At 35.7% G+C, this 22,153-nt stretch overlaps 1 protein-coding gene and 1 long non-coding RNA gene across 3 annotated transcripts in view; both read left to right on the top strand.

The window, feature by feature from the left end:
- Positions 1–22,153, top strand: part of LOC145266518 (sodium-dependent proline transporter-like) — a 331,699-nt gene that overhangs the window by 46,615 nt on the left and 262,931 nt on the right. The gene's annotated exons all lie outside the window — the stretch shown is intronic.
- Positions 17,059–20,178, top strand: LOC145266517 (uncharacterized). Its single transcript, XR_013864730.1, has 2 exons — positions 17,059–17,250; positions 17,671–20,178. It is a non-coding gene; the product is annotated as an uncharacterized LOC145266517 (long non-coding RNA).

Below are 22,153 nucleotides of genomic sequence, written 5' to 3'. Positions count from 1 at the left end.
TATATATATATATATATATACAGTGACTTAAATAAAAAACAAAAGAGGTCACCTAGAACATAGGCTGTAGAACGGAAAAAAAAGAAAAAAAGGCCAAAGGCCCCCTGTTTTGATGTGATGATTAGAATATAATAAATTAGTTATGACCAAAGTTTCATTTCATTCGGACAAAACAGTAAGAAACGGGGCCTAATTAGAGTTGGGCCTGTTTTTTATGGGTCACCCTGTATGTATATATATATATATATATATGCAGCTACATGCATATACATACACTATCATTCTCTTAATAATATTATTGTATATCGCTCACCAATATCTTTATTACATTCCCTCTATTTACGTTTCTGTCTCTTTCTCTTAGTCTCTTATTCTCTCTCTCTCTCTCTCTCTCTCTCTCTCTATCTCTCTCTCTCTCTCTCTCTATATATATATATATATATATATATATATATATATATATATATATATATGTGTGGGGGGGGGTATTTGTATACATGTATATATATATGTGTTTATATGTGTGTGAATGTGTCTGCATTTATTCTGTCATTTTTATTATTTGTTTGTGTGTGTTTTTTTTTTCTTTTTCGTTTTTATTGTTATTTTATCATTTGTTTATTTGTTGTTTACTTTGTTGGGGTCGTCACATACGCCCGCGAACACACACACATACACAAAACGCGCACGCACACATAAACACCCAAGCGAACTAGGTGGGGGGGAAAAAAAAGCGCGCGACAATTTGGCATTCTTTGGTTGCGTCCACTATCACCCAACACTGAAAGCTATGAATGAAATGTATGAAGCCACACAAAACCCGCAGGATAAAAATCTATGAATGGAGGGAAAAAATACAAACGTCATCATAGCTAGGGCGGGCGGGTTTTTTATCTCGTTGTCACCTGATCTGGGCTACTTGATCCAGCTTCAGTTAATAATAAAGATGGCCGCCTTGTCCTCGTTTTTTTTTTTTTGTTGTTGTTTTTGCTTTTGTTTTTATTTTTTATGGTTTTTACCTTTTATCTTCGTATCTTCTGGGATCGAGAGACCCAAGGGATTTCCTCCGGTTGGGTTGTTCTTTTCCTTTCATTTTAGAAACACATGGACGGTACATTTGATATGCTTGAATTCATTTGAACTCATAGATGCGCACACACGTACGGACACGCACACCTAGAGACACAAATAAAATATGTATGTGTGTGTGTGTGTGTGTGTGTGTGTGTGTGTGTGTGTGTGTGTGTGTTTCTGCTCATAAGTTTTTATTAGTTTTTTTTTTTACTTTTATTCAAAACAACTGGATTTTACTTATAGTAACTCTTACACGCGGTTCGTGGAGTAGCAGAAAATCATTAAACAACTCGTCAGAGATGAAGAGACTTCCTAAAAAAATACTTAAAAGTTTATAATATGGAATAAAATATTGAAGATTAAAAAAAATCTGCGTGAGCGAGAGTTAGTTTGATTGAAGTATTATAGCAAATATGTTAATATTTAAGAATATTGATATCAATATATATATATATATATATATATATATATATATACATATATATACATATATATATACATATATGTACACACAGATATATATACATATATATACACAAATATATATATATATATATATATATATATATATATATATATATATATATATATATATATATATATATCCCGCTCCCCATATGGGTATACCACATGGTTAAAGAGAAAATTATTCCCAATTCGCATTTAGGTAAATATGCACTTTCGTAAATTATTGAATTCATTCAAGATGTATCGCAAAAACAAAAGCAAATAACACACACACAGACATATATATATATATATATATATATATATATATATATATATATATATATATATATATATATATATATATATATATCAAGCCCCTTTAAGAATACTTAAAGAATATTTAAGGATCGGCACTATACGGGAGGTACAAACTCAGAGGCAGTTAGCTGACGTTTACGCAATGTTCACGACTTTCGTTGTTCGAACACTCTGGATTGTCTTATGCCTGCGCCAGAATTGAGCGTTTATTAGTTCATAATTCACTTCATTCTTGTGGCATTTGTTTTGGGGCCCGGATGTAGAGGCTTTGCAAATTGAGTCAAAGGTGGGTTCGTGGCTGGGTTTGAAAATTCCGGTCGGCAGGAATTGTAATCCTACACTGATGATTGCGTAAACGTGAAAATATAATATATATATATATATATATATATATATATATATATATATATCTTTTACTTGAAATGAAATCGGTTTTTTGTATCGCCCCTATACAGTAGAGATCCGTAGATGTAGGAAGGCCTTCTACTCTAATAGTTCCTTCCCCAGAATTGCTAGACTTTGGAATTGTCTTCCAGGTTCCTGCTTCCCCAACTGTACTGACATGCAGAAGTACAAGTGCAATGTGAACAAACATCTTGCTGCAAAACTCCCTACATAGTTCCCCTGCAACTTAGGTCCCTTATAGTACCTATTTACTATGCCTCCCCACGGAACAGAGTTAGACACCAGGGTCGTTTTTTTAACGTGGAGAAAAGGTACAAAAATAAAAATTGTCTCAGTCGTGAAGGATTTCCCCTCCACCGAAAGAGAACAAGAAATGGAAGTGCAGCATCTGAAGAACAGATACTACCCTTTGATCTTGTCCCGAAGGCCAAGTAGCCCCCAACATGAAAGTGGCAATGTGACTTGTTTGGGTTGAAAATTTCATTAAAAAAATATCTCGTGCTATACTTAGATTCATTACTCTATCCTAAACTATGCGAGGCATTCCGCTAACCACATATACGCTTCGTCCATGTGATGTTAAAGCCATTCACTGGCGTGTGTCATGGTTGTTACGTGCTTAGAACATTATTTCTTTGTCGGGGGATCTTTCACAAATCAAATCAGTAAGTGTGAGACTTACAGTCATAAAGTAAATTCGTGTGAAATTTCATAAAAATCAATCCAGCGTTTTCGAGTCCATAGGGAACGAACACACACACACACACACACACACACACGCAAGTTACTTTTATATAATAATAATAATAATAATAATAATAATAATAATAATAATAATAATAATAATAATATATATACTATTATATAAAAAGAACTGTGTGTGTGAGAGAGAGAGAAAAAAAGTGAGAGAATTCCCTATGGAATCCGAAAAGGCTGGGACAATTTTTATAAAATTTCACACAAATGTATTTTATGTATCTTGCAGTGTTCTTAAATAAGTGCATTAGAAAAGTTTTATTTCCACACAAACAGAAAGGCTCGATATGTAAAATCTACAGTAGGCCTTTTGGTATGACAGTGGCGCGTCTGAAATGATTGTTTCTGCTTAGAGCACATTTGAAGCATAATACCTGACTTTTGCATTTTAAAGTTTAATTCAAGCCATTCTATATAAAATAATTTTATAAAATTAATAATAGGTTCTCTACAGTGTAATATAGCTTACAATGTATTTTTGACGAAGTCGCTGCGGGGAGGCATTGTGAAGCTTCCTCCCGTCGCGACGGGTCTCCAACTAGAGTAGGCATTTGATCTAATTGAAAAATGGACTATTTAACCGATTTCGATGACAATAAAAATATGGGAGCATGAAAAATTCGTTGATCATCATTCAAACCCGGCCAACGTCGAGTCTCCCTGCTAATATATATATATATATATATATATATATATATATATATATATATATATATATATATATGAATTCTTCGAGATAGATAAATAAATGGATACATGAAGATGAGTAGTCATAGATATCTAGATAAATATTCGTATTATTTGGATTCATCAGACTACTGTTCTCATCTTAAGTGTGATTTTCACAACGTTTCGGTCGATGTAACCTCCGATCTTCTTAAGGTGTATGTTGTCGAACTCTGAGAATGTGAAATTTCGACGGCATTTCGAGCGGAACCCTTTATTTATTTCACGGTAGTAGCGTGCTATTCTTCCGTCAGACATGACTGGATAGAGGTCCTAAGTAATTCGCATTTGTATTTTTCGGTGGCCCACGCTGTGGATTACGAATAACCAATCCTCATCTCAAAAATTCAGAAACGTCATGGATAAATATTGCTACGTCACGATTTCACACGTATATCGAAAACTATTTGCTTCGTCATTTCGTCTGCCGAAATAGAAAAACTTCGACACCATAATATATATATATATATATATATATATATATATATATATATATATATATATATATATATATATATATATATATAGCAAAAGTACCCGTCCTTGACTGGGTTCAAAAACAGCCTACAGAAAATGAACTCTGATTTATGAAAGTATGATAGCTTATGAAAAGGAAGGGTTGTAAAGAGATAGCTTCGAATTTGGGGGTATCAAAACCAAAGCAAAATATGATGAAAGTAAAAATAAAATAGATAAACCCCATAATTTATTATACTATACCTGTTCACACTGAAACACTTATCACAATATTCTGTGGGTCTATATTAACAAAACCTTGTTAAACTTTGTGACATATTTCCATTCTATGGAGGTCAGGCGCGAACGAACACCCCATAATTTTATTATACTATATTTCTTCAAACTGAAACATAATTATAAAAGTATACTTACGCAGATAGATATGAAAAGTCTTTATTGAAGTTTGCGCCTATTTCCATTCTATGGAGGCCAGGCGCGAACGCAAACCCCACAATTTTATCATACCATCCCTATTTAAGTTAAAACATACTTATCAAAGTATTATTATGTACATCTATATCAAAAACACTTGTAAACGTTTTTTTATAATTTAAAAATTTTTTTATTTCCATACTTTGTGGACCAGGCACGTACGCAGACCCCACAATTTTAATGAATCATGATTATTCCAGATCAAACATACCCATTCCTATGTCTCGATACATCTTCTATCATTATATGTGATCAGTTTTGTATAATAGTCAACCATATAGGAGCCTATTCGTGACCACACACACACACACACACACACACACACACATACACGCACACACACACACACACATCCAGCTTTATATTATAGATATATATTCTCATAAATCATTATAAGCCGCTTATGTAAAGTAAAAATCAGAGAAAAACAAATCAAACGCAGTTGCTTACGTAAAATATAAATCAGAAAAAAAGTAAATCAACCAGAGCCGCTTATATAAAAGAAAAATTCGATAAAAATAAAATCTCACAAAGTAATATCCACGAGTCAATAATCATAAACCAAAATTTCATTTTAAAGTTAGCCGTTGATTATCTACAAAGAGATTCAGCTTTCTAGATTCAGCTCAAAGAACTTGTTCAAATGCAGTTGTAAGTTCCACTCTTCTGGAGTTTGACGGTTAAATCCTCGCTGCAGATGACACTCCAAATACAACTGCTGGCCGAACAAGCACAAAACCGCTCACACCTGAAAGTATCTTGTACCTCTATAAAGCTACTATTCGCCCATGTATAGAATAGTATTGCCATACTTTGGCTGGTGCATCTACCACTAGTCTATCCCTCTTGGATAGTGTCCCAAAAAGGGTCTGCAATTTAATAGGTCCAACTTGGTCAACTAGGCTCCAATCCCTGTCCCATCGCTGCAATGTTGCATATTTACAAGTATTTTAATGGAATATGTTCTGATGAACTCATTGCACTTGTGCCCCTTCGACGTGAATATCCCTAACAAACCCGGTTAGCAACAAAATCACACCCCTTCACTGTTGAGGTCCCTAAATGTCAGAAAGTTTTCTATTCAAATGGTTTCTTCCCTTGAACAGCTAGACTTTAGGATTCTCTTCTCGCTGCCTGAACAGACACCTTAATACTTAAATCTTTTAATTTAAACGCGAAAAAAAAACAATTGGGATGGTCGATTTCAACAATATTAATGGTAAACGGTTATTGCGATAATGCAGAAAGAAAACAAAATAACTTAAATTCAAGGTAGTGTTTTCCGTGTTAGAAGCGTTTATTAGACTTGAATCTTCATTAACTTTTTTTTTCTTCAACTTGACATCATGGCAAGAGAAAATGTAGAGTATAACTTCGAAATATATTAATTTTAAACAAGTACATATTGTTTATTTCCATTATATTGCGTTGTATCCCTCTACGTACATATCCCCAACACACCCGCTTGGCAGCAAAATACCACCCCTTCACTGTTGAGGTCTCGAAATCTCAGAAATTTTTCTCCTCAAATAGCTTCTTCCCTAGAACAGCTAGACTTTGGAATTCCCTTCCTGCTACCTGCTTCCCAAACTGTACTGATATGCAGAAGTTCAAATGCAACGTAAACTAACAGCTTAATCTTTCTTATGCGTGCTCCCATACGTCCAAGTGGCAATATTCCTTGTTTGGGGTAAAGATGAAGAAAAAAAAAAAAGAAAAAACAGCACTCAATGAATGAATAAACGTTCTGCTCGAAATTCCCTGAGTTCGACAGAATAATTTACGAGGTCTCTAAGATACACCTGAAGAAGGTCAGATGTTACATCAACGAAACGTTGTGAAAATAACACTCAAGATGAGAACATTAGACTGAAGACTCTAAATAATACGATTTGTTAATTCTCATATTAAAAAAAAAGTAGAAACATAACGTATTTGATATTCTGTCAATATATCGATTTCTAGGATCAAATAGAGCTGAAGCACCCCAGAGTGAGCAACACCTGAAAGAAGTGAATTTGTCATAACCTTTGATCACCGGGTTTATCGATTATGATAAACATTTTTAATTTGTTTGTTTAATGCAATCCGATAATTGGTTTTATGGGGCTTTTTTTTGACACTTGAAAGAGAAAAATTAAAACAAATAAGATACGTTTTGTGTTAAAGAAAACATACTTTCTATGTACTAATAAGTGGCCGCTTATCAAGGTGAAAAGGCCAGCTGAGAAAAAGAGTTCATGAATTTGTCAGATAGATAGTGAAATACCACCTTGAGGATTAGTATTGATGGATGAAACTTGTCGGAATTTGTATTAAGCGTACGGTTTATTGGACTTGAAAATGACCATGTTTTATTCATCTGGGAAGCAGTCTCACGATATTATATTCCATAGACGGGTAGTTTTTGACAAACAAAAAAGGTTGACCATAAAAATTCCATTTAATTATTGGTACACAGAGGGGAAAAAAAAGGAATATTATCTATAGTGGCGGCAGATAGACGAGTTTTTGTTGTGAATGTTGTGCAGAGGCAACGATAGATTGGAAATCAGCTCCAAAAAAGTATTTCTTATTAGTCATGTTAGAAAAAAAAGAAAGACAGAGAAAACAAAGACTCGGTCAAGAAAGATCGTGTACCATAAGAGAGAGAGATAGAGAGAGAGAGAGAGAGAGAGAGAGAGGGGGGGGGATGTTTTGAAATAGTCAGCATTTAAACTAACAGCAGTAGTCTGTTTGAATGGTTCAAATATGAAAAAAATCAAATGGATTTGAGGAACCCTGTAATGAACAATAGCCAAAATAACATATTTTTATCATATTATCATTTCCTCTTTTTTTTTTTTTTTACTGCTCGGTTACGGATTTTATTGCTCATGCTAAATTAAATATTTTTATAATGAAAAATCCAACATTACCAATATATATATATATATATATATATATATATATATATATATATATATATATATATATATATATATATATATATAATTAATACAAGGCAAGGTAAAAATACAAAATTACAAGCGTAAACAAAAACAAAACAAAAAACATTATGGTTGCTTGCAGATTGAGGCAAAAAAAATTTTTTCAATTGCTTTGGTCTAGAAAGTTTCTACCTTTCATTGACTGAGAACAGAAAAAAATTAATTGTAGTATCAGAACAGATACTACACTTTGTTATTAGCCGAAAGATCAAAGCTCGTTGTGTGACAAATTGAGGCCCTGTAGTAGCGAGCGAGTAGTGTTAACTACATAAATATGTCACTCACACAGTTATGTGGAATTTAAAATTGCAGGAGCACGAGTCAATAATTTGAAGGTAAAAGGAATGTACAGGCAATAAAAATAATGATACGACGAATAATGATCGTCAAAGAATGATACAATTGTTTATTATCGAAAGAGATCCATTTTAGAGAACAAAAGAACAAGCAACGGGTAAGGACTGAAGCTGGAGAGACTGGGTTTTTGATTGGAGAGAAGTTTGTTAGCTTGCCGGCAAAGTTTTTTTATTATTATTACGACGGAGGGTTGGTCTTTTGGGAAGCAAGGGAACTGAGCCAATGTTTGGTTATGTAAAGGTTAGCGGGAAGAACTTGGTGTTGCGTCCCGATCGCCATAGAGTATTGAAAACCGAAATAAAGCTGGAACAAAAGAAAGTGTTATTTGTTGATTTGCATGTCACCCAATGTTGGAAGGTCCTTTTATTCCAGCGTCTACAAGACGAGAAGGAATCAACAGTAAAAACTAGAGGCACGTCCCTTTATATGTGCTCCACGCACGAATGGAGTTTCATTGCTGTCATTGCTCGCGTATTTGGACTGATAGTATCACGCTCATTTCTCGCAAAAGGTAACGTGGTCACTTCTCCAGCTAGACTTACGTGGTTTCTTTTATTTCTTTTCTCCGCCTTGCTTCTCTCTCTCGCTCTCTCTCTCTCTCTCTCTCTCTCTCTCTCTCTCTCTCTCTCTCTGCAATCTGTTAAGATTACGGGAAGGGACAACATTGCGTTTTGGTTAGAAGCAAAGCGCAGTATCTGTTTTGATGCTACGTCTCATCTGTTCAGTCAAACAAGTGAAGAAGTAATCTTATTATACTGCGACATTTTTTTTATTTTTGTCTCAATCCAAAGCGCTCTTTTTAGCGAGGGGGAGGGGCTGAATTTTTACCATATTAAAAACCGACCTAATATCTAACTCTGCCCTTGCGGGGAGTCGAGGAAATAGGGACATAAGTAGACCCTTACAATGAGCAGGTATATCAATATTATACACACGACATCACAAAAGTGAGAGCAATGACGAAATCTTATTTAACCGTAAAAAAAAAGTTTTTTTTTCAAACGACCGTACATTAGGGAGCTATGCTTTGTAACAATACGAATTTTTGTAATGAAAAAGAAAAGAACTCTTCAATCGCCCATTTATTCTTTTTGAAAGTGAATTACTTCCCTTTGTTCACTTTTCTCTCATGTGGCCATTATTCTCAAGTCCTGAGTAGATTTTTGATGAATAAATTGTAATGAGTAAGTTGATTGAATAGTATAAGTTTAGAGATGCGAGATGCACCTCTATAAATATATTAGTATAAAACGTAGCACGGAATAAATAAAAAAAAAAAAAAAGAAAATTCTTTTAAAAACAACAACGTAAAGATTTGTTTTAGTAGCAGAAAATTGGATATTGCACGGTTGTGAAAAAGGAAGAGGTGAAAATTATTTGGTTTGTCGCAGATCAGCTAGTAGTTATCTGCAGACCAAGATCGTCGATATTGATGCGTCCAGTGGACAGAGACGGGAGAGAGAGAGAGAGAGAGAGATAGAGAGAGAGGGGGGAGTGAGGTTTTTTTTCAATGCTTGCCAGTTTTTTTTTTGCTGACCGACTGTGATTCCTAAAGAAGTTTCTTAGGGAGCAAATGGAACCAATGCCCCCTTGCAAGCTAATAGGTAAGCGTGTGGTCAAATCGCTTATCAGGGAACATGATTCGTGAAAGGAAAAAACTCTTATATTCATGACTGCTAAACAAGAAGTTTGGGTATACGTGAAAAGGCCTTTTCTACCGAGATCTACACAATCCTTCTTAACAAACTTCCAGTTATTCTAAGATCATGTTGCAAACCATATTTGGTTTTCCGATAAACTCCGAAAAGGTCAACGTATATGTGTTTAGTCAGTGTGTAATAACGCGCGTTTTAGATCTTTCAATGCAGAACTATAGCATGGAGAGGGTGGGAGTGGCCACGTGACCTTCCCCTCCGGGTCATGTTTATAGTGATTAGAGATTAGAAGAATCCCAAGAGCAAGAATAGGAGGGGGTGTTTGGGATTTCATTTCTGGACTTTTTAGATGAAGATTTATTATTTGGATGATTTGAATTCCTCACATTACTATCCTCATCTTCACTGTTATTTTCACAACGTTTCTGTCGATATAACCTCCGATCTTTTTCGGGTATATCGTCGAATTCTGGAGTTTACACAGAATTTCTAACTGAATCCACGGGAGTAGTATGCTCTCATTCCTAAGTAATCCACACGTATATTTTGAGTGTCGTCCGCACTGAGAATTGAACCTTCAACCTCTAGAAGAGTGTAAATTCACAACTGAATTTTTTACGAAGTACTTTATCCACTACGCCACCAGTCCTTGCGGACTCTTCTGCATATTGTTACATTTGGAACTGCATGTTGTTGTTGTTGTTGTTGATGATGATGATGATGATGATGATGAGGAGGAGGAGGAGGAGGAGGAGAAGGAGGAGAAGGAGGAGAATTCATCCTATGCTAAAAGAAATAGGTGAAACGTTAACAAATTCCGACTTCCGGAACTCTCGCTCGGTTATTGCTGACATCAAATCGGTTCCTGACAGACCAGTTTCTTCCTCTATGATCGTCTTCAGTGTGACATATGGACGATCAACTCTTTGCATCCGGAGAAAAAAGCCGTCTTGTAGGTTTATCGTGACGGCTGATAAATCCTGCAAGCGCCGGTCGTCTCCTTCTCACAATCGCTGACACACTAGGCAAGGATCCATACATTGACTTGTTTGTGATATGACTTTTCTCCATCTATCCAGCGCGGCCGGAGCCGAGATTAGACTCACTAAACGAGTTTGTAGTGTAATTTAAATCGTGTCGGGAGCTGAATACTTGATGTATATTATAAGCTAATATATTATAAGCTAGTATATTATAAGCTAGTATATTATTAGCTAGTATATTATTAGCTAGTATATTATTAGTTAGTATATTATAAGCTAGTACATGCCTGTGTTGGGAGTTTATTGTGAAGCAAGGGTTGCACAATCTTCGACTACTTATCTCTAGCATTGCTCGAATAGTCCGAACCATACATATCTCATATGAATGTTGTTGGTGTGACAAGAATCCGTACAGTTTAAGAGTTTTCTAGGAGATATTATAAGCTAGCATGTGTATCTCGCACAGAAGGATAATGCGACGCAAGGCCTGGAAAGTGGGTTTTGGAAAGCTAGGGCACAAGATGAAGAGCCTCCTGCTTACAAAAATGACTTGGCAGCATCATCGACATTCCCTGGTAAGGACATCTCAGGTGGTTAGCAATAAACTAACTCCTTCGCAAAGTGTGAGAAGGCAACGATTAGGAAGATGACCTCCTAAACTTACATAGTACTAGACCACAGCCAACAAAAAACAAGTTTCAACTATGGTGGCTTTGAGGCCGAGTGAAAATCTTCAGATGCTCGGAGAATTCTGGTATAGATTTAGAGTTAGAGTTAGCGCTAGTCGTCCCTTCCTTACAACTACTGATACACGAGTCAAGGATCCATACAATGACTTGTTCGTGGTGACCGCAATTATTTATGATCTCTAAAGTAAATGTGGTATTGTAGTGACTGTAATGATTCTAGCTAAGAGTAGGAGAGACAGAGGATAACCAACAACACCACCTCCCACTTTTAAATTGTTCAAAATGCTGATTCTATTTTTTATACATTTTCTTTACAAATAAATAATTAAATGTGTAGTATCTGTTCGGATATCACGCTTCATCTTTCCAGTGAAGGAGAAATCCTTTTCGACTGAGGCAGTTTTTATTTTTGTCCCAATCCAAAGTGCAGACTTGCACACTTTCCCTAACGAATGAAGCTCACTCCTTAGCTCTGCGATCTTAACATTTAGCAGTGACCAGGTTAAGCGTTGGTTAACTTCGCTGGACAGGTGATGTCAACGTGATTATGCCAGGAACATCTCTCCAAATATGGTCAAAAATGTCTACATATGTTCTAATCATTTCATACAACAGACCGTTTATATATCAGTACTAGACTACCCGTGACCCGTTGGGTCAGTATGTTATATTAGCTATGAAATTAATGTATGAGCGTAACACTTGTGACGTAAAGAAAATAGTTTTTTTGTGACATAACAGAAACATTTCGGTGAAAGTATATTAAAATAAAAAAATATAGACAGATTTCTATGAGTCGTTCTGTTTATAATTGTTTATTTTTGGAAAAAAAAACTTACAGCCATTGAATTGTAAGTGGTTTGCCATACTTATAGGTAAATGTGCACTGAACAGATACCATAATACTTAAAGTTAGATTCAAATTTCGATATATCTTTTTTAAATGAAATTGTTAGTTGAAAGTACAGAATAGTTAAAAACACTCTCTCCATGTTAAGACTGGCTTTTTAAATAGAAAATGAAAATAAAATGGAATTTTTTTTCATTTATCTTAAACAAACATTCATGACGCATTGGGTCAAATATTTAATTTATATGTTAATAATAAGGTCAATAAAACTAATTAAGACAATGCGGAAATGAACGATGTAAAAAAAAAAGCAGAAAGTATTAACAATTGTTTATTTGGATAATTTAAACGCGAAAAAAAAACAATTGGGACGATCGTGACGGTTTTATTTACGCTGTTATGGGTTTATTTTTATGTACTCATGCGCAACCGGAAGTCGTAAACCGGATGTATGGTTACAACATCCGTTACAAGGTCATTTGAGTTTTATAATTATGTAGTTTAGATCTTGATATTAGAAAACAGAAGAGTTGATACACGCTAAAATTAGTCAACCCAAACTATGACGCTCTTTTTTAAATTTCTGAATACCAGACATTCGCCCATTATCTCATACATTCCAACTGAGATATCGTTTTAAGATTCTAACCGTCTCTTTAAATGCAATTGTTTGTATCTCTCTTGCACGTGGTTCACTGGGTATATTTTCCATTTTTTTTAATTCATAAGTACGATTGCTCCTATAATTTTAGTTTCTTTTCATGTCATACATAAGACCTTGGTATTTCGGTATCTTTTCTCTCTCAGCTCAACTCAGCATCATTGAGGATACTAACTTCTACTATGGTTGCTTCTTTCTCCTTCTTGTTCCATATGACTATGTAAGGTTTAATAGTTCCGTTTTCTATGTATGCAGCTGTGGGAATTGCATCGTTACGCGTAATGTAACAGAATAGCCACTTAAAACATTGATAGATTGATACAGGGAGAAAGAGAGGGGTGGGGAGGGAGGGAATTGTTAAATATTTTCCGGCGTGATCGTTTTTAGTGAGCTATGATCATTTGGAATATTTTCCCCAGGCGATCATAACATTGATGTCAATTGATTTGTTAAATATGTTGCCCCCCCCCCTCTCTCTCTCTCTCTCTCTCTCTCTTTCCCTCTCTATATTCAACACAGACATATGCTCTCTCTTATTTTTCACTAGATTATTTTCTCACCTTAATCCTCTCATTCTCTTTCTCTCACACACACATACTCTCTCTCTCTCTCTCTCTCTCTCTATATATATATATATATATATATATCATTCTCTCTCTCTTTCACACTCATTCATACAATCTATTTAACTCAATCTATTCACATCATTCTATCTTCTGTTTTTCCCATCTCTATCCGTCTACTCTCTCCTTCTTCCCTTTCCTTTATCGTCTGCCTTTCTTGCTCTATCTGTCCGTCGCACTCCGTTTTAACCAATCAATTCATGTTATTTCTTCCAATCTTTCTTCCTCTTCCCCTCTCTCACTGTATATCTATCTCATTCTCCCTTCCCCCCTCTCTCCCTCTTTTTCTCTTTAATATCTCTTTAATATCTCTATTCTCTTTTGGTGTCGGTCCCTGTCTCTCTCATTCTATCTCTCTCTTTTACATCCCTTTCCACTTTCTTATGCAAGCGTGGGTCAAAGCCAAAGTACAACGGGTGTTAGCATTGCGACCGGGGCAATGCGAAACTCTTGGCACCCCTCCCATTGACTGCAGACCCAAGCTTCTGTTAAATAGCACCTTCGTCATAAAAACAGCAAAAATGGCGCAAACCTAAAATAGTGACCTCCCTCTCTCTCTCTCTCTCTCTCTCTCTCTCTCTCTCTCTCTCTCTCTCTCTCACACACACACACACACACACACACACACAATCGTTTAAATAAACACTCAAAATAACTAATTTAAATTTCAAAACCTATTTATAAATAACTAGCAGGACCCGTTTGTCGGCGTTGTTCGAGGAGGTATAAAAATAGTTAGTAAGAAAAATATTATTAAATACTCATTTTTGAATTGCTAACTCCACGTGGTTTCTTAGGTAGTTATTAAACAGATTTTTTGAAAAGTAAATCAAAGTTATAAACGAAATTTTTTTGATGAAACACACGAAAACAAATGAAAATTTAATTATATTACGAAAGACCCTGCCCAGTTTACAGAAAAGAAAACTGGCAGAAAATTCAGTGTATCTGATCGTCAGTCATATACGCCGGTGTTTTAACGATCGAGGAGGCAATAATGTGTTGTTTTCTAAACTAAATCGAGTCTTATGAACGTCAAGTTTCCTTAATCCTCTATATAATATTTTGATCGCAGAAATTTTCCTCTGGACCAAAGTACTGTAGCTTTGCAACAACAGATGCCATATACAAATTTATTATGTCTAGACTATTAGTCACTATCTTATGTAACTTTAGAACGCCTTTGTAGTCATTATAATAAAATCCTACATTTCATCTTAGGAGCAACATCATAACAATCGCAACCATCTTTAGAGGAAGTAGCTCCTTTTTCCCCTCTAAATAACAAGTCCTACTACCGCTCCCACTCATCACCGGGAAGGTTTTTGTACTTTCGACAGATATGGGATTTCACCCTTATTAACTGAATCATATACTCATAGACATACCATGATCTTTATATTTCCCAATTCAAAAATAATGAATTTTCCTTTCCTACGTTCCGCCAAATCTCATTGGCTGAGAGCTGACAATGCGTTCCTTCCAGAATCTAAATCTTTTTACAAAAACGACCGCTCCAGAAATTTTCAAATATGGCATCACTCTCTACAAGAGGCAATCGTTTTAAATAAAATAGACTAAATACAAACATAATAACCAACTGCGACATATCGAGACATGTTCATAAGCCAAGAATTCTTTTATTTTTTAAATTAAATATATCGTAGACGTTAATTGGGCTTATACACTTACGTTTAGTGTTTTCATAGATCGTACATGTTGTCGTTGAATACTGTTTTTCGCCACATCGACACATGCTTATAAACCATTATATCGTCTTTTTTTAGCTAGATAAATCTTTCTTCCCTTTTCAAAGTACGATTGACTAATATTCTTTCTTTATACACTAAATTAATGTTATTATACAGTTACGTTACCATGGTAAATCTTTAGTGTTTTCATAGCTCGTACATGTTTTTATTAAATACTTTTTTTCGACAGATCAGCACATGCTGAAAGTACGATTGACTAAAATTATTTCTTAATACGCTAAATAAACAAAATAAAACGGTTTAAGCGAATAATGTAACCGAGACCCGGATTTTGCCGAAACCTTATAGAGTGAATTATATTGCTTGACTATAGAATTTAATCATCACCCGAAATTGAGAGTTTATATAATTCAAAATCCCCTTATGTGTTATTTTGAAGCCTTTAAACTGACTATTCCTGACTATTTACATAGTGTGTGCGTGTGTATGTGCGTCTGTGTGTGTGAACGTGGGTGTGTATGTGTGTGTGCGTGTGTGTGTACTTGTATAAGTCCGTGTGTGTGTGCTTGTATATGTCCATGTGTGCGTTTATTTATGCGTGTGTTTGTGCGCATGTGTGTGTTTGTGTGCGTGTGTATGTGTGCGCGTGTATGTGCGTGTGTATGTGTGTGCGTGTGTGTTAGTGCGTGTGCGTGTCTGTTCGATACAAATCAATCTAATATTTGCGTCAACCAGAATCAGCCACAGCAACGCGTGACCGGGCGGGTACAGCTAGTGATATATACGAGGGTCGTTCCAAAAGTAATGCATTCTAGTTTTTAACTTAAAAAATAAAAAATAAAGTGATTTCAGCTATGTAACAATAAAACATAAACTAAACTTAAATTGTGAAATAGAAAACGGGTGCCATCCATCTATCTGTCTGTCTGTCTGTCTATGTCGGACTTCTCTTCAACCTTTGTTTATAAACATATAATAAATATAGAGGATGAAGAGAATCTGATATGGACGGCCAAAGATTGGTCCCCTTCATGTTGGATTTGGAACCAACGGCACCGATGTTTTTCTAATCTTCTGTAACATATTTGCATAAACACACACACACACACGCGTACACACACGCACGTGTGTGTGTGTGTCTGTGTGTGTGTGTCTGTATATCTGTGTGTGTGTGTGTGTGTGTGTGTGTGTGTTATTTTTACGATACGTTTTGAAGGCATTCAATTATTTACACGAAAGTGCATTTTTACCTAAATGCAAGTTGAGAATAATTTTCCGTTTGACCAATTTGGTACCCACACATGGGGAGCGGCATATGTATTGTTTTTAAAATATTATATTTTAAAAACACACGCACACACACACACACACAAACACACACACACACACACACACACACATATATATATATATATATATATATATATATATATATATATAAAAATACCAGCGGTGGTTGACGTTATGTTTTTAGAAAAATAGAAAAACCGAATGAAATAATTAAAATAATCAACGTTTCGTCCCTATTTCATAGGACATCTTCAAGATATTGAAGTAAAAATGCAAGAAAAGAAAAAGTCATAGATCATACGAAAAAGAGAACAGTTTTTGAATCCTACCAATGTTGGGAAGGACAATCTTGCATTTTTACTTCAATTATCCTTAAGATGTCCTCTGAAATAGGGACGAAACGTTAATTATTTTAATAATTTCATTCGGTTTTACTAGTTTTCTAAAAACATAACGTCAACCACCGCTGGTATTTATATATATATATATATATATATATATATATATATATATATAGAGAGAGAGAGAGAGAGAGAGAGAGAGAGAGAGAGAGAGACAAACACACACACACACATATATGAAATATTTTATGGCAGTTCAAAGTTAACTAAACTTTATTTGAGCATTAAATCAATAAGGAAAACCATGTGAACTATAAAGAAAACTAAAAGAAAAGGTATTTCGAGGCTAAATGCTTCTTGTCAGCAGAGAGGATAAGAACAAGGTTATATACATGCATCTATAAACTTGGCAGAAGAACGTTAGCCTTGTACCTATTTACAATGCCTCCCCACGGGACAGAGTTAGACACCAGGGTCGTTTTTTAACGTGGAGAAAAGGTACAAAAATCAAAAAAATTGTCTCAGTCGTGAAGGATTTCTCCTCCACCGAAAGAGAACAAGAAATAGAAGTGCAGCATCTGAAGAACAGATGGTATTTATTTGCTCCCCCACCGAGCAAATTAGGCACAAGGCCGATTTTTAATGTGAGGAGTGAAGGGAGGGGGAAGGGAAAAAGGGGACCAGCTCCCGAGAGGTGGGAAATGGGAGCTGGTTAAAGGTCAGGCATGTGGGGTTGCCCCCACATCTGGTCTTTGCTAGTCATAGCTAGTCATAGCTTGCAGCATCTGAAGAACAGATACTACACTTTGATCCTGGCCAAAAGGCCAAGTAGCTAAGAGTTTAGCCTTGTAATAAAAATAAAATATACGTGTATAAAGGCTGAATGGATAGTAAAACAATAAAGATAAATAGAAGAAAACGAGCAGTGAACTAAGTACTATGTTATCCGTTTGATGCACAGTTAGGGATTTTTGTGAATTAATCATCACTATGCCACATTCCTTCTGTAAATGTGGTATTGCAGCAATATTTTTGACTATTAATAATGGTATGATCCCTTACAGTTGGGAGATTCTATTTATAAACGATGCTGCTAGAAACTGACGAATCAAATTAATTTACTTTCTGCTATCAACCAATCAGAAACCAGAGTTGCTCTATAAAAATTAAATCTTGCATATGTTTTCTTCGTGTCAACGCGGGAAGAATCTTTTGCTCTGTGGCTACAAAATTATGACGTCCGGAATCTGTATAGAACAGCTGTCTTCTGAAAACTCGTCATGTCGAGGACTTAAATAGAATAACTAACCATCGGAAACTCTTCTGAAACTAACCATGGCTTCCAACTCAACAGGTATTGTAGGTGAGCGAAAGGTTTAGTCACATACTATTATAGATACACCGAATGTTCTAATTTCTCACGATTTTCATCAAACTGAAACACAGTGGATCTATGGAAGCATATGGAAGCATAAACACATCCATTTTTGTCTACGAAAATTAAACGCGAAACAACTCTCATAGCTTAGAGGAAATAATTCCCACGGCTTAATAAAAAAAACTTACTTCCGTTTTTAAAAGGCAACTGGTGTGCGCTACTAATAATAACTGAACATAAAATGAATTAAATATAAATTAAATTAAGAAGAAATAAATCAACTTTAAATAATATTTCTAAATAGAACAATTGAAACAATTCTATTACAAAAGTCTCGTCATGTCCAGGACTTAGATAGAATAACTAACCATCGGAAACTCTTCTGAAACTAAACATGGCTTCCAACTCAAGAGGTATTGTAGTGACTAATCCCTATTAATCCCTATTAATCCATAATTGTGCATTAAACAGATACTACAATACTTACTTCGCTGCCTTTTATCATAACAAAGTCCCATACAAAATTCAGACCGACCCAGTTATTTCTGAGAAAACTTTTTGAGTAAATGTGGTATTGCGATGACTAATTCCAATAACTCATATTAATTCCTAACGCAGGTTTCAGAAATATTCTTCTAATTCACCAAAAATATGCGTTCTTGTGTGTCAGTGTTGAACGCGCCAGTCGTACATAGGATTCTTTAAATGTATCGTTTTTGACTCCGAATTCGTGCTGCGATGGTGATTTCGAAGTGCATCGCCGCTTCTTGAGCATTTCGCATCAACGTTTTCCTATTGAGAGTCGATTCTCCTTTTCGTGACCGACGAAGATTGTTTGGAAACATCTGTTACAAGTTCAACGGTGGCAGATGTGAGACAATCTGTCCGACGTGGAACCACGATGAACTAATTTTTAACCCCGCTTTTAAAGAGAATTGGCGGTGACATTAAACACATTTCAGTGTGTGCGTCTTATGAAGATGTCATTTTTACTCGCGAATTTTTAAAACATTTGAACTTCAAATTAAAAAAAAACGATCACTTCAAATTAAACGAAGCTTAACTTCAGATGAAAATGATAAGTTCAATTTGAAAAACAATCCATTGCGTTCTATATTGACGATAAAAGACATGAAAAAATACTTATTTCCTCTAACGAATTAATGTCCCTGATAAGCAATCTCATTAATTCCATTTATTTCCTGGGGAACATTTTACCTCCTTTTAGAAAACAGGATCGGTTAAGAAATAGAACCCTAGAAGTATCAAAAACATCTCTCTCTCTCTCTCTCTCTCTCTCTCTCTCTCTCTCTCTCTCTCTCTCTCTCTCTCTCTCTCTCTCTCTCCCTCGCTCGCTCGCACACACGTACACGCGCGCACACGCACGCGCGCACACACACACACACAAACACATGCACACATACACAGACAGACTCTTTCTCCCTCTCCTTTTCTACTTATCGTTCTCTCTCTCTCTCTTTCTCTTTGTTTTCCCGCTCTTTCTTTATCTCTTTCCCTTTCGTGCTATCTTTGTCCATTTCTCTCTCTCTCTCTCTCTCTCTCTCTCTCTCTCTCTCACACACACACACACACTCTCTCTCTCTCTCACACACACACACACACACTCTCTCTCACTCTTTCTTTCTTCCTCTCTCTTTTTCTTTCTTACTATTTCTTTCTACTTCTCCTTTTCTTCCTCTCTTTCTCTCTCTTTTTCTCTCTCTCTCTCCTTTTCTCTGGACGCTTTAGCATTGACGATCTTCATCTGAAGATAACTGCTCGCAAACATTCGACAGCCAAAATAACTTTAAACTTTTCATTTTCCTCACTCGGACATTGTCTAACTTTCTTTCACCGAAATAAACCGTTTTCGTTGTTATGTTATACTTATGTCCCAACAGCTCAAAAAAAAAGTGTTGGAAACCTAAAAAAAAAAAAAAAAAAAAAAAAAAAAACAGAAGAAAAATATCACTATATATATATATATATATATATATATATATATATATATATATAACTCTTAATTAAAATAAGACCGATAAAACTTTTCAATGATTATTTTTAAAAAAAATTCTGAAAAAAAGATAATAAAAAAGAGTACATACACAGGGGAGATATACGCGTGAAAGAAAAAAAAGTTAATGAACTGATTTGCCTTGTCACTACTTCTGGTAGCGCTACGCAAGACGTTAGGAAGGACGTCAGCTGACTATAACCGGGTGAAACATATACGTATTTGGGTAGTAGTAGTAGTAGTAACAACAACAACAACAGCAGCAATAATAATAATAATAATAATAATAATAATAATAATAAATAATTATATATACACTAGCTATATATACCCGGCGTTGCCAAGTTGAAACATATTGGTGAGCGAGTCACATACTATTATAGATACACCGAATGTTCTAATCTCTCACGATTTTCCTCAAACTGAAACACAGTGGATCTATGGAAGCATAAACACATCCATTTTTGTCTACGAAAATTAAACGCGAAACAACTCTCATGGCTTAGAGGAAATAACTCCCACGGCTTAATAAAAAACTCACTTCCGTTTTTAAAGGCAATTGGTGTGCGCTACTAAGAATAACTGAACAAAAAATGAATCTTATAGAATTTAATTCGATAATTCGATATGTTAGTATATAATCTTATAGAATTTAATTCGATAATTCGATATGTTAGTATAGCGGTTTATGATAGTTTTTTTCTTCATAAGAAAAGATATAATTCTACTGAAAATGGTCCGATGTATTGCTTCTGTTCTTCCTAAATTTTACCTATTACATCGTTGTGCATTTTTTCTGTGAGAACTTTGTGGGGGGGGGTTCTGATGGGCCCACGCACATAAGAAATATCCAATATTAACATTATATTCACATATTAGTTCTTCTCCGTGAACAGGCCTGTAACATGTATCGAAGTTTTGATTTAGAAAACAAAATATTTGGTAAAATATTTAAAACCTTGGACTTTGGAATATAGCACAATTTATATATATATATATATATATATATATATATATATATATATTTAACGTGGAGAAAAGGTACAAAAATAAAAATTGTCTCAGTCGTGAAGGATTTCTCCTCCACCGAAAGAGAACAAGAAATGGAAGTGCAGCATCTGAAGAACAGATGGTATTTATTTGCTCCCCCACCGAGCAAATTAGGCAGAAGGCCGATTTTTAATGTGAGGAGTGAAGGGAAGGGGAAGGGAAAAAGGGGAACAGCTCCCGAGAGGTGGGAAATGGGAGCTGGTTAAAGGTCAGGCATGTGGGGTTGCCCCCACATCTGGTCTTTGCTTGCAGTATCTGCCGGAACAGATGGTATTTATTTGCTCCCCCACCGAGCAAATTAGGCACAAGGCCAATTTTTAATGTGAGGAGTGAAGGGAGAGGGAAGGGAAAAGGGGACCAACTCCCGAGAGGTCGGAAATGGGAGCTGGTTAAAGGTCAGGCATGTGGGGTTGCCCCCATATCTGGTCTTTGCTAGTCATAGCTAGTCACAGCTTGCAGTATCTGCCGGAACAGATGGTATTTATTTGCTCCCCCACTGAGCAAATTAGGCACAAGGCCGATTTTTAATGTGAGGAGTGAAGGGGAAATGGGGACCAACTCCCCGAGGAGTAGGGGAGCTGGATAGTGACAATTGGTATGAAGGGTTGCCCCTACATTGACCAAGGTCTTATATGTGGAGTTGCCCCCACATATGGTCTTTGCTTGCAGTATCTGCCGGAACAGATGGTATTTATTTGCTCCCCCACCGAGCAAATTAGGCACAAGGCCAATTTTTAATGTGAGGAGTGAAGGGAGGGGGAAGGGAAAAGGGGACCAGCTCCCGAGAGGTGGGAAATGGGAGCTGGTTAAAGGTCAGGCATGTGGGGTTGCCCCCACATCTGGTCTTTGCTAGTCATAGCTAGTCATAGCTTGCAGTATC

This window comes from Euprymna scolopes, chromosome 41 (genome assembly GCF_053919585.1).
Source record: "Euprymna scolopes isolate OS-2025 chromosome 41, ASM5391958v1, whole genome shotgun sequence".
In the NCBI taxonomy this organism is placed as follows: Eukaryota; Metazoa; Mollusca; class Cephalopoda; order Sepiida; family Sepiolidae; genus Euprymna; species Euprymna scolopes.
This window is presented reverse-complemented; position numbering and strand designations above follow the sequence as displayed.